General features: G+C 38.3%; 1 non-coding gene across 1 annotated transcript; it reads right to left on the reverse strand.

Annotated features, from left to right (window-relative positions):
- Positions 1–13701: 13701 nt before the first annotated feature.
- On the reverse strand, positions 13702–13851 carry LOC133314769 (U4 spliceosomal RNA). Its single transcript, XR_009752001.1, has one exon. It is a non-coding gene; the product is annotated as a U4 spliceosomal RNA (small nuclear RNA).
- Between the last annotated feature and the right edge of the window lie 3745 nt (positions 13852–17596).

Below are 17596 nucleotides of genomic sequence, written 5' to 3' on the forward strand. Positions count from 1 at the left end.
TCAGGATATAATCAAATCCCACTACACCCCGAAAACCAAGAAAAAATTGTTTTCATCGCAGAAAAGGCAAATTACTGTTATAATGTGATGCCTTTTGGACTGAAAAACTCAGGTGCCACCTACCAAAGAATGATGAATCAGGTATTCGCAGATCAGCTTGGTAAAAATGTGGAGGTATACATAGATGACATGATTGTTAAATCAATTAACTCAGCAGTTCATAATGAGGATCTAGAGCAAACCTTCCAAAAACTAAGGCAGCACAATATTCGTTTAAACCCGGCTAAATGTGCTTTTGGAGTACTGGCAGGAAAGTTTCTAGGATTTATGTTGACTCATAGGGGCATAGAAGCTAACCCGGACAAATGCAGAGCCGTACTGGAGATGAAGCCACCAGCGAGCAAAAAAGAGATCCAACAGTTGATAGGAAGACTAGCTTCGCTCACCAGATTTTTACCTCGGTCTGCGGAAACGACTTTACCCTTTTTCAAGCTTCTGCGAAAAGAGGTGCAATACGGGTGGACCTCGGAGTGTGAGGCCGCTTTCCAAGAAATTAAAAAACAGCTAGCATCACCGTCGGTCCTGTCTAGTCCAAGGAATGAGGAGCCGCTGATAATTTACCTTTCCGTAGAAGATGTTGCTGTCAGCTCGGTCCTAGTTTAAGAAAGTGAGGAGGGGCAACAACCAATTTACTTTGTGAGTCGGCTCCTCCAGGGAGCAGAGCTCCGTTATCAGAAGCTAGAAAAGGTGGCTTTCGCCTTGATGATCTCGGCTAGAAGGCTCAGAGCATATTTTCAAGGGCACCAGATTGTGGTCAGATCAGACTTACCAATCTGGAAAATCCTAAACAAGCCCGACTTAGCACGAAGGATGATGGCCTGGGCTGTGGAATTGTCTGAGTTCGACATAGTTTTCGAAAACCGAAAAGCAATCAAATCTCAAGCACTGCAGATTTTGTCAGAGAGCTGACTTCAATCCAAAAGGAGAGCTCACCAAACCCAGACACCTGGAAGATCTACGTCGATGGATCTTCAAATTCCAAAGGTAGTGGGGTCGGGGTAATCATTGAAAACTCGGAAGAAGTGGCGGTAGAATATTCCCTGCAAATGAAATTTGAAACGTCAAACAACCAGGCGGAGTATGAAGCATTCATAGCCGGGCTTCAGCAGGCAAAGGAGCTCGAGGCAAGGAAACTGCAAATCTTTAGTGATTCGCAACTGGTCACATCGCAAATCGGAGGAAGCTACCAATCTAAAGGACCGTTGTTAGCAAAATACTTGGATTCCACAAGATAATTAATAACGGAGTTCGAAAAGGTAGAAGTCCACCACATTCCGCGAAATGAAAATAGCAGGGCTGATATACTGTCAAAACTGGCAAGCACTAAAGGATGGGGAAACCACAGGACAGTGGTTGAGCAGGACATCCCAGAACCCACATGTGTCATGCAGATAGCCGAGGGCAAGGATTGGCGTAGTGTCATCATTGACTACATAGAAAACGAAACCCTAACCCCCAGAAGAAGGAAGCTCGAAAGTTGGCCAAGGACGCAGCATTATACACAATGATGGAAGGGCAACTTTACAAGAAAGAAGCTTATTCCCCTTTGCTAAAGTGTCTAAACTCGGAAAGGGCGAGATATGCCCTGTCTGAAATCCATGAGGGGATCAATGGTCTGCACATTGGAGGTAAGGCACTAGCCCGGAAAGCTCTCAGAGCAGGATATTTCTGGCCCTCTATGGTTTATAACGCGAAGGAGCACGTGCAAAAATGTGATCAATGCCAGAAGCACAGCAAGAACCTGTTGGCACCACCAGAAGAGTTAAGTATGATCACGGCTCCATGGCCGTTCTTTAAATGGGGGATGGACCTTTCGGGTCCGTTTGCTGCGGCTGAAGGACAGTTAAAATGGTTAATAGTGGCTGTCGATTACTTTATTAAATGGATAGAAGTGGAGCCAGTGGCAACAATTACCACGGCACGAATGCAGCGCTTCTTTGAAAGGAACTTGATTTGCAGATTTGGGATTCCAGCCGAGGTAGTTACCGACAATGGAACCCAATTCACAAGTAAGACTTTCCAAGAGTTAATGGCAAATCTTCACATCCGGCATCTTTTCGCGTCTGTGGAACACCCTCAATCCAATGGCCAAGCCGAGGCGGCAAATCAAGTTATCATAGCCGGGCTGCGCAAAAGAATGGAGCAATGTGCCAAGGGAAAATGGGTAGAAGAACTATGGTATGTACTGTGGGGGTACATAACCACAATGCAAACTTCTACTGGAGAAAGCCCGTTCAGATTGACCTATGGTACCGAGGCCATGATCCCGGTGGAACTTGGAGAACCATCGTGGCGAAGGGTCCAAGCTTTATCACAAACTAAAAAAGAGAATAGTAACAAAATAGTTGTGGAGCTGGATTTGATTGATGAAGCTCGAGTCACTACTCATTGTAAGAATGTTGCGGCAAAGCAACTCGTGCCAAACCGATTCAACAAAAAGGTAAAGCCGCGGTCATTTGTCGTGGGAGACCTTGTTCTTCGAAGGGCGGATATCGGAGGGCGAAAAGCGGCTGAAGGAAAGTTGGCTCCAAGATGGGAAGGACCATACAAAATTAAAGCCAAACTATCAAAAGGAGCCTATGTGTTGGAAACCTCACAGGGGAAGCAGGTTAAAAGGACTTGGAATGCGGACAAGTTGAAGAAATATTTTAGTTGAAAAGTTCTTACTCATAACTTGTAGTTTAAAATTCAAGCTCAATAAATGGAATAATATGAGGTATTTGAAGAAATAAGAGTTTTCGAGAAGTTCATTTCCGAGAAATAATCCGAGGTATTTGAACCATCTTGCCTACGGGCAAGGTTGGAGTTCCAGCCCAGCCAATAACGTCGAGGTATTTGAACCCTCTTGCCTACGGGAAAGGTTGAAGTTCTAGCCCGGCCAAGAATCCAAGGTATTTGAACCCTCTTGCCTACGGGCAAGGTTGGAGTTCTAGCCCGGCCAAGAATCCAAGGTATTTGAACCCTCTTGCCTACGGGCAAGGTTGGAGTTCTAGCCCGGACAATAACGTCGAGGTATTTGAACCCTCTTGCCTGCGGGCGAGGTTGGAGTTCTAGCTCGGCCAATAACGTCGAGGTATTTGAACCCTCTTGCCTACGGGCAAGGTTGGAGTTCTAGCTCGGCCAACAACGTCGAGGTATTTGAACCTCTTGCCTACGCGCAACTGGATGGAAAGATTCATGCCAACCTACCAAGGTAGGGGGAATATAAGGGGACGCCCTTACTTCCCTAATATCCTTACAAAAAGAAGGCCGGTTGAACAACAAATATCGATGCACATCAATCACGCATATTAACAAAGATATAAAGTCAAATTTGCTATAACAATTAAGCATGTTTTTGAACTGGCGGAGTACTCAAAATGGTCAAAAAGAAAAGAAAAGACAGGAAAATTACAAAGTTAAACCGGCATTCCGGCTCTTCATTCCACGCCGTCGTTTTACATCATCCCCCTCACCTCAGCCTCAAACTCGGCACCAGCTGCCTCTATAGCGGCATTGACTCCAGTCTCCTCAATCCTTGGCGTAATCTCAACCTGTGTGGTGCTGCTCTCTGGCAGGCTTGGAATGGATGGAGGGGGGAAATAAACCTCGCCACGAATATAGCCAAAGCAGTCAAGCGGGTCGAGCCTGAGAGGAAATTTCGGATTAAAACACCTTACCTGGCTGACTCCATTTTTGAAGGCATTGACGGCGGCTTTTTGCAAAGCCGACTGGTTAAATCATAAGCCTGTTGCAAGTTTTGGAGGTTCGACTTCAGCTTATTAATCTCCGCAGTCAGCTCGGCAACCTTTACACCCCCTTTCCGCCAGCGCGTCGGATTGGTCTTTGAATTGCTTCACGATATTATCCTTACCAGGGGTCACACCGACGGCATCAGCAATAGACTTCAGGTCTGACTGGGAGGTCTCCAAAGAAGCCTTTAATTCAGCAAAATTGTTTGTTAGTTCTTCATTGACAAGAACAGCTTTACTATACCTCAGACGGAGCTCGTCTAGCTGGGCGATAGTCTCGGAAAGCTTCTCCAGCAGCAAGGAATATGGTTTCACCATGGAAGCAGTCTTGAAGGTGTACAATTCGGCCTTCTGGAGCTCTTCCATCTCGGCTCTTGAAATGATCCCAGAACCGGAGAATGCGGGAGGAGGACTCATGACACCCCGTAACTCGGCTGTTACCCCTGAGTCCCATAACGCTCCCCTCCTCAGTCCGGCTGGGAGAGCGGCGGGAGCAGGGGTGCCCCGAGGAAGAGTAATGACGGCATGTGTTCCGCCTCCACTAGCCGAGACCGGAGGGTCTGGAGTTCCATCAGCCTCCGTATTCTCACCGTCGTCGGTAAGATCCAGGATGGAGACCCCAGAATTCAAAGCCAAGGTGGAAGCGGCCGCAACCGGGCTGACTGTCATTGGCCTCTTAGCCGGGGGTGCACGCGGAGCAGAAGTTTGCCCTGTTATCGATAAAATATATTCCGGACCTGGCCCTTCATCTTCTTCGTCAAAATTCATGTCAGAATCTGCAAACAAAAACAAGTTATAACAGTAACATGAAAGTAACACAAGTAGCAAGGATTTAAATAGCACAAAGCATACTGGTGGGCTCTGGGGTGGAATGAGATCTGGCTACTAGAGAAGCTGCGCTCAGATGACCCTTGGAACCTACATGGGCCAGCAAGGTCTTGGCATTAGCTTTATCCTCTTGTGACAATCTCAGCTTGAAGTCGGCTAGCCTGCGCTGGTGATGATCCTGAGTCCAGTACATGGGAAACTTCGGTTCCCCATCATCACCAATGAACCATGGCCTCTTTCCCACCTCGGCCACCACTTTAAAAAAGTGGGCTTTGAAGCCTTTAAAGGAATCATTGTACACAGAAAACAGCTTTCGCGAGGGTTTGCTAACTCGGCCTCGAATGCTGCTCCACCCCTTAAGTTCAGCAGGTTCCGAGCCGGTACGTGAAGTATAAGTAGTAAAAAAAGCAAAAAAACAGGAGAACAGTACACGGAAGGGACAGCGAGTCGCAGAGCTGTTCAAAAGCAACAACGTAAGCCCAGCCATTGGGATGAATCTGGTTGGGTGCGAGTAGCAGGTGGTTTAGGAGCTGTATCTTGAATGGGGAAAAGGGAAACCGAATCCCAATCTTCGTCACCAGATCCCGGTAGAAGAAAACAGAATGTGGCTCCTCAGGGTTCCGGCCTGAGCAAATAGGTTCGTCATCGGCAGGAACGAACGTGTCGAAATCAACCGGGTTGGCAATGGGAAGCCCAGACACTTCTTCGGTTGACATCTCGGAGGCAAAGCTCAGAACCTCTTCCGTAACCCTTGGATATTGGGTACGAAGGTTATCGGTTACTGGAGCAGAACCCTTCTTGGTCATACTCACCCCGGCCTCTGGACCTTGGCTAGAGGAAGCAATATTCGCATTCGATTATGTAGAATGGGACTCCATAAATACCTAGAACAGTAAAATTGAGGATTAAAAGGAAAGAATAGCACGTAGCAATGAGGATACGTACCCGAATTAAACAAACTACTGTCAGAGGAACTAGAATCGTCAGATGCAAAAACATGAGCAGGGGTTGGTGAACCCGGGGTATATGAGCAGCTACCTAAAACTAGGTTGGCCATGAAGTCATTCCCCCTCTCCACAAATTGAGCACCAAGGTATACACAGCTGAAGCAAGGCTCAGGGTTGGTAATATTGGGGCGAGAAGGGACTCTCACACTCTGGTTCGGAAAGGGAACATGTGTAATAGCGTGAACCGAGGTAGAACCTAAGGAAAGAGGGGAAGTTGCCCTGGACGGGTTGCCTAGGCTACGGGGACCAACGCTTCGACCCCGGGCTGAAGGGCCAGAGGAAGCCCTTCTACCTCGAAGACCCCCCCTGCGACCACGGACCAAAGAGCGAGATGAAGAGGCTCTCCTATGGCCACCACCTCGATAGCCGCCTAGCAAAGCAGCCTGTGTTTCTTCCTCGGATCGAGGCCTGCCATAGAACCAGTACCTCGAACCAGGAGGTAGGCTCTGAATGAACCTTTCCTCTTCTTCCTCAAATCGTCCTTCCTCTTCAGCATCAATTTCATCACCATGATCGAAGATGTGGGGGCAAGAGGGTCTTCCTCGAATGGTATAATTTCTCTCACCCATATCAGAAACTATTCAAAGCGGGGTGTGCAGGAAGTGAACAAACAGCAGATAAGCTTATGTGGACAATGCGAGACTAGTACATAAGGTTTAATCAGGCAAGAACAGTATGATGCGTCACACATACAGATTGACACACGCAAAGGAACAAGAAAGTAAATAGGTCTGGAATAAAGAAAAGCATTGCAAAACCAAAAACCATGGTCATATTGAAAAATTAATGGAGAATAAGTCAGAAAGGAAAGGCATGCTGAAGGAAAATACCTGTGGAGAAAGGCGTTGAAGAAGCTGGAGATTGACGAACGCAGGAGATGGTGAACGTTGAAGGAAAATGTTCTGGGTACTGCCAAGCGATTCGAGATAGTAACAAAGGCAAACGGACGATTTGTGAGACAAATGGTCTGAAATGAAAACTGAGGGTGATAATACGGGGGCTAAAATTGAAAGGTTAAACCCGCGAAAGTCAAAGGGCTGGGGCATTGCGGTAATTGCAGGGTGGACAAGACAGTTGAGAGACATTTTTGCAGAAGCATTAAATGCTAAGGCGGCAAGAAACGCACGAAGCCACACGTTGAGCCTATTGGAAGGGAGTACGTGGAAAAGTAATCATTAGAGAGAAGGGAGACCGTTTCTCACTTCAAAGCAATCATCAGGTAGTAGTTAAATACAACCATTCTCTATGCTGCCGAAATGAGTGACCGAGTTTCTAGTCTAAGAGGGTCGCATGCCCTAAAACCCGGCAACGTAACCCAGATGAAAACTTTCGCAGAACATCCCGGATGCAAATATGCTTGTAAAAACCAGGGAAAGCTTTCCCTCTCGAAGCCAAGTGGGGAAGCCGAAATAACAAACCAGCCAGGTGACCAACATCCGAGCTAAAAGCACAACAGTCGGCTTGACTTGGACATCCCGGCAACCTGAAGACTCAGTCTACCGGGCTGGGGGGGCAACTGTTATGGACCAGGGAAAGGCCCACGACAACAAGAATCCCAACCTACACAAGCTCAAAGGTAAGCTCTATAAATAGGGGCTAAAGACCACAGGTATGGCTTATCTCTCTAACCCTATTTCTTTCAAACACGACAGCGCACACACACACCCCTTCAGGCTAAGGCCATTGTACTGTGTGTAGTGATTTATTATCCCCAAGATACCTAATCCATAGGTATCTAGAGAGAAAGCTATAGATCCAACATTAATGTCATTTAAAATGACAAATACTTTTCCCATAATTAATACTAGTCAAAAAATTTAGTTTCCCTCGAAAACAAATCTATCACCCGCGACCCAACTCCACTTTTGAAGACCGTGGGAAAAAGCCAAACATTATTTTTACTGTTCAACTCAGCATTCTGAAATTTGGCCCGATCTAGCTAGGTCGACCCGAAATTTGATATATCAATTATCAGACCGATTTGAGTTAAGTATCGGATCAGTTATGCATCTGATCCTGTTAAATCGGGTCAAAATCTGGCTAAAACTTGTGACCCGATTAGGTCATGCTCTTTTATAATAATAAAAAAAATCAAAATTATTTCATCTTATGAGACAAAAATGTAGAACTCATGTTAAAATTTTTTGTAATTGTATTTACTAGTTATATATTCTTCTCCAATGACCTCAAATTTCAACTTCAAATACTAAAGCAATTTGTGAAAGAGAATGTGATATGCTATGTGGATTCTGAGTTGCATTTTTTTTTTTGGATAAAAAAAGAGTTGCAATTTAAATTGACATAGTAATAACGTACATTTTTATTTATTTATGCTTTATGAACTTGTAAAAGTGTGATTGGATAATTTTTTTAACTATTTAGTGAACCTTGTTTAACTCATTTTAGATGTGAAAAAAATAATTAAACTTATATGTTCATATTTATATAAATTTTTATATATCCGGGTCAACCGGTCTAATCAATGACACAATAACTCAGTACCCCGACTAAATCAATGTCCGAATCGAGTTTAATTACATTAGTTGAATTTATTATTTATTTATTTATTTATTTTTTATTTACAGGAAACGTGATTTCCGCATCAAATCAAAGAAGCATTGTGCTAGCATTTAATGAACACATAAAATGAAATAATTCTGTTTTATATTATATTATATTTTTTTAAATGAAATTAAAAAATATTTTTTAATTCATTGTATAATTTAATTTTATATATTAAACATAAAACTATATATATATATATATATATATATATATGATAAAATCATTTCTTCAACTGCTTTATGTACCGCAATGACAGGTGTATGGTTACGATTCTTCATATTTAATGCTTTAATCTTTTGTATGGTTATAATTCTTCATATTTAATGCTTTTATGTATATATATGGCAAGTATTTAATTGTTGCACGTATAGCAGCTGCAAAAATATATTAATACAAATCTTAATATATTCTTTAAAGATATGAAATTGATTTAAATATAAAAAATATTGTTTTAGAAATCTAGTATTAATTGTACAACTATTTGTGATCGATGTGTGATGATTGTTATCTTATCTTATTTTTATATAGAGAAATAGTTTGATCTTTTATAATAATTTTTTTTTGGCATACATAAATCTAAAATTTTAAAAATAATACACTTGTGCCAATCTCTCCAATGTAAATAAAAAAAATAAAAAAATCACAATGTATACTATTAAACATTGAAATTTGCAGCAATTAATTTCAAATTTAACAAAATTAAAACAGTGCTTTGCCACAAGAGAAGAGATAGATAGATAGGAAATGGAGCAGGGCACTGAAACGAAAGCTCGTCCGTAGAGTGCAATAGTGTAAAATATTGAAACAGAACTGTAGGGCTTTACCCCCAAGTGGAGCCCATCCAGTAATTCTGGAAGGTTTGGGCCAAATCCAAGGGCATTGGAAATAGTTTTGAACCGACTCCCTCACTAGCTGCGTCATTGCCCCAACCAAAGCACAAAAATGCCTTGATCTGTCTTAGTCTTTTAGGGGAGGGGGAAATAATTATGAATTTTCACACTTTAGCATCTTTTAAAAAAAATTATTTTTTTCTGTTAAATTAAAATCTTTTTTTTAAAAGATGTATTATTCAATTTTTATAATATTTCTCCATCCGTATAACTGAATGTTTTTATTTAAATTGTTGGTATAAAAAATCGTCATCATCTTTGTGTACGAAAAATGGTGAGTGTCATTTCATATGTTCTATTTCAAAGAATCAGATTAATATCAAACAATCTTAATATCCATAAATCATAATTATTTATGACTAATTCAAGCGTATGCTACTATAAAATATATATGATATTTATAACCTAACTTGAATCGAAAATTATTTATTTTATACAATAAATTTAATTTTGTAAAAACAAGCAACGAATTAAATATTAATTTATAAATAATAGTAATTACATTAATAATATATTTATTTATTAAATATTAATTATTATCTATAAATAGCCTTGTCAGAACATCCTAAGTCGGTAATTAATTTTAAAATTAATATAATTTGATAATATTTTTTAATTAAATTACTGCCAAAAGGCCTTTTTTAGTATTCTTTTGTTTGGTGACATAACTTTTAAGTTTTAACCAATCATCAGAATTATTTTAATCAATACCTTCAAAATCCACTATTAAATATATATTTAAGTTTTTTTTTTTGGATATCTAACTGCTTCCAGTTTAAGGAGTATATGAATGAATCGAATCAACAACTAACCGAGAGGAATCCAGAGGTTGTGCAAGTATGAGATTGTACAGTTGAAGATAACTTAAAGAAAATAGGGAAAAGTTCACCAATGTCCCTGTGGTTTACTTCAGAATCACTTATGCCCTTGTGACTTTTTTCTTATCACATATGCCCCTGTGGTTTGTAAAAGGGTATGTTTTTTATCACATATACCCCTGTGATTTCTTATTTTTTACAAAGCACAGAGGCATATGTGATAGGAAAGAACCACAGGGGCATAAATGATTCGAAAGCAAACCACAGGGGCATTGGTGAACTTTTCTCAAGAAAATAATATGTACCACCTATACTAATAAAATACATCTACTGTTCGATAACTCATATTTTAAGTACTCCATACTTAAGTGTGTTTGACTTTGAATAATTATGAGATGGATGAAGTCCTGACAAGTTTACATTTGTCTTTGCACTCTGCATGTGTGCTTTAATATTGTTGAGATATATAGTCCCATATTGGTTGTATGTGCAACTAATGTGGAGTTTCTAAGGTCTTGGGCACTCCCACCCTTCGAGCTAGCTTTTAGAGCTAGCTTTTGGAGTGGTGTATCTCAAGGTTCTTTACATGGTATCAGAGCCTCGTCGTCCTCCACTTTCTCTTGTGGAGTTTCTTAGCACAGGTAGGCTGAGCCTGTTGCATTGTCCACGCTTCAAGCCCAAAGGGCTCTCGTGTGAGGGGGCGTGTTGAGATATATAGTCCCATATTGGTTGTATGTGCAACTAATGTGGAGTTTCTAAGATCTTGGGCACTCCCACCCTTCGAGCTAGCTTTTGGAGTAGTGTATCTCAAGTTTCTTTACAAATATAAATATAATAAAATCAGAGAGTTTAATTAAAATGTGATTGTCCAGCATATTCTAACTCAGTTTATGAGAACTTGATACGATACTCATCGGCAAGACTTTGGAGGTAGGCAAAGCCTAAAGGAGAAAAAGGAACACCATTGTTCAATATTGCGAATCCAATTCCTAATACCTGAACAGAAAAAAACAAGCTACATAGAAAATAGAAAGGCGGGCAGAATAGACAAAGGAATGTTAACCACAAATAGATAGATAATTTTGTCTACCTAATTCAATGTATATCAGAGAAAAATAGAATCCAAGAAATGGGTAAAATAAAAAGGAAATACAATAACTTGGTCAGTCAAAGCTAAAATGAAATTTACAAGAGAATGTCATTCATTAAAATGTCTATTAACGCCATCAAGACCGGGGGAAAGGAGAGTACTATTAAAAGATGCTTCATCAATAACATCATAAACCAGCAAGAAGAGTACTATTGAAAGATACTTCATCAGTAACATCATAAACTAGCAAGGTACCATAATAAGCTGCAACATGTAAACATTGTAAGACAAGTTTTCCTATCATAAAAGAAATGGAGCTTACAATAAAAGTTGGAGATCCATCTATAGTATTTAAAATTACAGTAAGAACACTTATACAAAAAATAAAATAAAAAAAAATACAGTAAGAACCGAACCTGTTAGACTAAAGAACTGTGTCTTTCAATAAAAGTAAAATACAGGACCGTGTGTACTATAGATTTAAGAGTTACAATACTGAATGATTTATCATTATTCCTTCAAAAAATGTATCTTTAGCCCAAAAGAATTAATTTCTATGAAAAAATTGTTGGGAGTTGTTCATTCTTCAATGCTTGGCTTAAGTCCAAAGAGGTTGAAACTCTTCATTTTTGGTGCAAGACTCAAGAGACATATCCTTTGAGTGGTTCAATATCTAGAATCATCTCCCTCCCTTGTATAAGCTTATAATGTGTGAGGTTTAGAGATATGAAAAAGAATTTGAATACCTCTAGAGAGAGGTTTGAGTGAGATCTTTATTATCATCATTGTAGGTGAAGTTTGATTGTACCTCTAGTGAGAGACTAGGGAAATTTGAATCTTGTAACACATTATTCTTATAGTGGAAGTTTGATTCTGACCTAGTGTCCCGTGGGTTTTTACTTCTTCACATTGGAGAAGGTTTTTCCACGTTAAACAAATTGACTGTGTTCTTCTCCATCTCTCTCCTCTTGCATTTTACTATTTCGCTTCCGCAATTGACTTGAGAGTCTGACTTAACCCAACAGTGGTATCAGAGTCCGAGTTCGAAGGGTTTTAAAGGAGACAAGACGGAGACCAATGGCATAACTCATGATGGAGTGATGTTCAAGCTAATCGCAGACAATTTCATTTATTGGAAATCGATGATGGAAGATCATCTCTACTGCAAAGATTTACATGAGCCCATTATCCTTGATAAGAGATCGGCAGAAAAAACCGATAAGGAGTGGGAGATCCTGAGACGTAAGACGGTAGCTACAATTAGGAAATACTTACACAAAAGCCTCTTTGAGCACGTGTCTGAGTTCACGAACGCGTATGAATTATGGAACAAATTGGAGTCCATGATTCAGAAGAAGACTCCCAGGAACAAAGCACACCTGGTTCACCGACTTGTGAAGCTTGAATACAAGGATGGCATGAGTATGATTGAACACCTCAACACCTATAAAGGGATTGTGAATCGGCTGTCAAAAGCTGAGATGAAAATTAATGACGACATGCGGGTTTTGCTGCTGTTGAGCTCGCTACTAGAAAGCTGGGATACTCTGGTGGTGACTTGAGTAATTTGGCTACAGAAGGAAACTTGAAGATGGATGCCGTGACAGACAGCCTCCTGAATGAAGAGTCCAAGAGAAGGGAACAAGGTGTAACTAGCACATCTAAGGCAAACGTGACTGAGAATAAAGAAAGGTCTGACGCCCGGAGTCGTAGCAAGAGCCGGGGTCGTGACAAGTTCAAAGGCTGGTCTAAGCCAAAATATGAGATGAAATGTTTCTATTGTGGGAAGCCCGGTCACAAGAAGACGGACTGCAGGACCCTACAGAAAGATGAGAAGAACAGCACTGTAAAGCCGAATCAAATTATTTCAAAAAGAAGAAGACAAAAGCACCATGCGGTGGTTGCCAACTCCGATGCCGAGATATTTATCCTCGGAGAAGATAATTATTTGAATATTGCATATGATGACTGCACCTGGATTGTTGACTCTGTCTTAACGTTTTAGGAGAGTATTTTCACACTTTAGCATCTTTTAAAAAAGAAAATTATTTTTTCTGTTAAATTAAAATCTTTTTTTAAAAGTTGTATTATTCAATTTTTATAATATTTTTCTATCCTTTTAACTGAATGTTTTTACTTAAATTGTTGGTATAACAAATCATCATCATCTTTGTGTATGAAAAATGGTGTCATTTCATATGTTCTATTTCAAACAATCTTAATATCCAGAAATCATAATTATTTATCACTAATTCAAGCGTATGCTACTATAAATTATATATGATATTTATAACCTAACTTGAAAAAAAATTATTTATTTTATACAATAAATTTAATTTTGTAAAAACACAATGAATTAAATATTAATTTACAAAATAATAATAATAACATCAATTATTAAATATTAATTATTATCTAAAAATAGCCTTGTCAAAACATCCTAAGTAGATAATTAATTTTAAAATTAATATACTGTGATAATATTTTCTTAATTCAATTACTGCTAAAGGCATTTTTCCAATTTGATGAATTTCTTTTGTTTGGTGACACAACTTGCAAATCGTCAGAATCATTCTAATCAAAACCTTAATTATCCACTATTTAATATAATGTGAAATCTAAACCGTAATTTTTCCAGCAATCAGGTCAAAGTTTGTCAAGCATCATCACAAACCCACAAAAAAATAAAAAATTTAAAACTGAGGATAGCAGGGCTTTACCCGAAGGGAGCCCTTCCAGAAATTCTCGAAGGCCTGAGCCAAACCCAGGCCTAAGAGGGGGTTTGGAAATAGTTTTCAACCAGCAATTGACGCGCCTCGGTTAGAACCTCACTAGCTGCGTCATTGCCCCAAGCGCAAAGATACTCTAACCTGTTGTCTGACACCTCGTTTAATAAGAGCTTGCACCAGTTTCAGCTCTTTCTTTAGCCAATGTGGGACTTCTCTCAAAATAAACGCTGCCTTCTACCGTTGTAAAGAATGAGGAAAAGTTGAGCTTTTGGCCGATTAAGTTCACTCAGACATCGAATCAAACTGTAAGGTACACAGGGATGACACGAATATCCACAATGATATATGTCCATATCAGATGAATTATGTGGATAGCCTCCATGGAATCAATCTCCACATAAACTTCAAAAAACCACAATCCTAAGCTAGGCATAACCCATCTCCCACAGCCCATAACTCAGCATGCATGTTCACTGGCGCAACCTGGTGCTGCACAATGCATAAGACCTCATGAAGCCAACGTCCCAGGTGATCCCGAAGTCACCCTCTGAGCTTAACATAGTGGATCAGGAGGAGCATTCCAAGCCCCCCACATCTTATTCCTGATAGTGATAGTTATGTTGATGTGCATAACAGCTTTTAGTCACCCTCTGGATACGTTTTTTTAACCATTGCATAGTGCAGAGGCTTTGATGATTTTCGAAAATATACTCATTCCGTATTTCCCAAGTATCCAAAAACACCCTACTGAAAAATTCAAATTCTGCCTGCACTTTCAAATCAGTAGTAACCAATAACATTTGATAAAGTGTTCAAGCCAGTGCCCAATTTCAGGAATATAAAGAGATGCATCATTTGTTAGAACTTTTTGTGGTCCACCATCCACTGTGATAGTGGCTATCCACCATCCATAATGAAAGTGGTGGTGTGGTCTATTGGTCCACTTACATTGTCTGCTAATGATAATGGATCCACTAATTGCTCACTTATTGTAGTGGTTAACCAACTTTTGTATTTGGTCTACAACCATCTGTTCTTGTCCGCTATCAATTGAGCTTATCTTCAGAGCACTATTGAATAGACTCTATGATGGAGAAGTCTATAAAAAGGGTGCATCTTCAGCTTCTTGAGTTACTGAGCTTACTCTCCATAAGAGCTTCACACCATCTATGTTGGATGAGTAGAGTTTGGAAGTCTTACTGAAGAACTTTGTATCAGTGTTTTACAGCAACCTTTTGAGTAACAAGAGAAGCAATGGCGGGAGGTATTTATGATCTTAATTTTTCCGCACTTGATCTAATTGTTTCTATTGTGTATAAACATGATTAGATCATCAAGAATAAGTTTAGAACTTACATCATTGACACTAGAGCACGGACCAAATTTTCCTCTTCCCTACAAACTGGACAGGCCAAAGTATTGGAGAGAAGACAGTTTTTCACATAGCACATCCTATTTGACTACCAAGTAAAAACTTCTCTGGTCTATGTCATTCTATTCACCACACTGTTAGCAGGATGATTCAGAATAGAGGCATGGAACGATAGCCATAGAAAACTATAGAAATGAAGTTTATATTCACAAAACCGGTCAAGGATTTCAATGCAAGTTCGTACTTGTCTACATAGGAAATGAAACTATACAGCTACAAGTGACTCTGGTGTTGTACAAGGATACACAACACCAGACAAGAAACGTTGGCAACCCAAGCCACGCTTCCACTAATCCAATTTTTCCTTATTTTTGTAATGTACTAATTTCAATATATATATATATATATATATATATATATATATATATATGATATGTCCATATTTAGTGTGTTCTGATGTCCATGTTTTGTCCTGTGTCATTGTGTGTTCATACTTCTACTTCTCCACATATTCCTAGGAATATCCCCTTTTCTCTCGTTCCCTGTAATAAATTCTTTTTATCATTATACCATGCTTTCTTAAACATAAAATGACATGGGATGATGAGCTAACATCAGCAAAATACAGCCACAACGCAATATTGACCTAGGATCCCCTCAAATACTCAAATGAAAATGGTTAGTCGCCTTGAATTAATTTTATTTAAAAAATTGAAAGAATTAATTTTATTTGAATAATAAAATACAATTCTTTTTAAAATATGAATTTAAGTATATCCTCAAAAATTTATAAATTTTATATTAACAAATCAATCACCCGCAATCCAACTCCACTTTTGAAGACCGTGGGAAAGAGCCAAACATAATTTTACCGTTGAAATTATTATTATTATTATTATATATATATATATATATATATATATATATAGAGGCAGGATCTTTTGACACCAAATCTTTATCGTTGATTTCTGTCAATCAACGGTTATCATTTATTGGGAATTAAACTTATTAATTACTATCAATTCCCACAGCAAAACAAACAAGCATTATGGCAGCATCTAGTTGACAAATAAAATGAAATAATTCAGTTCTGTTTTATATCTTATTTTATTTTTTAAAATGAAATTATAAAATATTTTTTAATTCAGTGTATAATTTAATTTTATCTTTAAAATATAATAAACATAAAACTCAATTTATATATTACATTCCATCGATTTTTAATACAAATCATATAATATTTTTTAAAGATATGAAATTGATTTAAATATAAAAAAATATTGTTTTAGAAATTTAATATTAATTGTACAACTTTTTTGTGATCGATGTGTGATGACTGTTATATCTTTTATATAGACAAATAGTTTGATCTTTTATAAAAAAAAAAATTACAAATAAATGTTTGGTAGTTATGTATAAATTTCTAAATACAAATAATTTTTTGGCGCACAAATCTAAAATTTTAAAAATAATACACTTGTGCCAATCTCTCCAATATAAATAAATAAAATAAAAAAAACATAATGTATACTATTAAACATTGAAATTTGTAGCAATTAATTTCAAATTTAACAAAAAGAACAGTACTTTGCCATAGGAGAATAGATATATAGAAAGGAAATGGAGCAGGGCACTGAAATGAAAGCTAGTCCGTAAGAGCAGTAGCTTAAATGCTATCATGCGTTTCGTTTTGTTTTGCGACAAATTTTTTGAACAGTAAGAAAATGTAATTGACAAGGAAATGGTTAGAAAATGAGTTTGATAGAAAAATGTAAAAAATGTTGTTTGGTTAAAAAAATTTATCGGGCAAATTAAATAAGATTTATAAAGTCTATGTTTGGTTTGAGGTAAAATATAAATAAGAAATAACTTCAAATTATAAAATAACCCTTGTAGCAAATACTATTATATAATAGAAGACGGTATTTTTGGCATCGACACAATTTGAAAATACTATTAGCCTAGGCAACTTGAAAATACCATCTTGAAAGATGTATTTTCAACGGTATTTTTTCCCCCACTTTTTCACACAAAAGTAGATGGCTAGGCAAAATATAAATTTTTTAAAAACTTCGACCAAACAAGTAAGTCCAAAAATGACACATTGAGATGCATGACTAACTTTTAAAAAACCTTCAACCAATAAGGTAAATATTGAAACAATGAATTATTAAGGGGCGTTTGATAGACGACATTTGGCAGGATTTCCGGGAAACTGAATTTTTCTAAATTTTAAATTTTTGGATATTATCGTAAACTGAATGTAAAAATCATATTTTTGAAAATTGAGGTTTCTGGGTAAAAAAAAATTTCTACTCTACCAAATGCCATAATAGGGTTTGTATCGAAAAAAATAAAATAAAGAATTGTAGGGCTTTAGCCCCAAGTGGAGCCCATCTAGAAATTCTCAAAGGCTTGGGCCAAATTCAAGGTGCTTGGAAATAGTTTTCAACAACGCCTTCACTAGTTGCGTCATTGCCCCAAGCACAAAAATTGTTTTAGCCAC

This window comes from Gastrolobium bilobum, unplaced genomic scaffold (genome assembly GCF_033153095.1).
Source record: "Gastrolobium bilobum isolate Gb01-03AN ecotype WA unplaced genomic scaffold, APGP_CSIRO_Gbil_v1 utg14977, whole genome shotgun sequence".
NCBI classification, from domain to species: Eukaryota; Viridiplantae; Streptophyta; class Magnoliopsida; order Fabales; family Fabaceae; genus Gastrolobium; species Gastrolobium bilobum.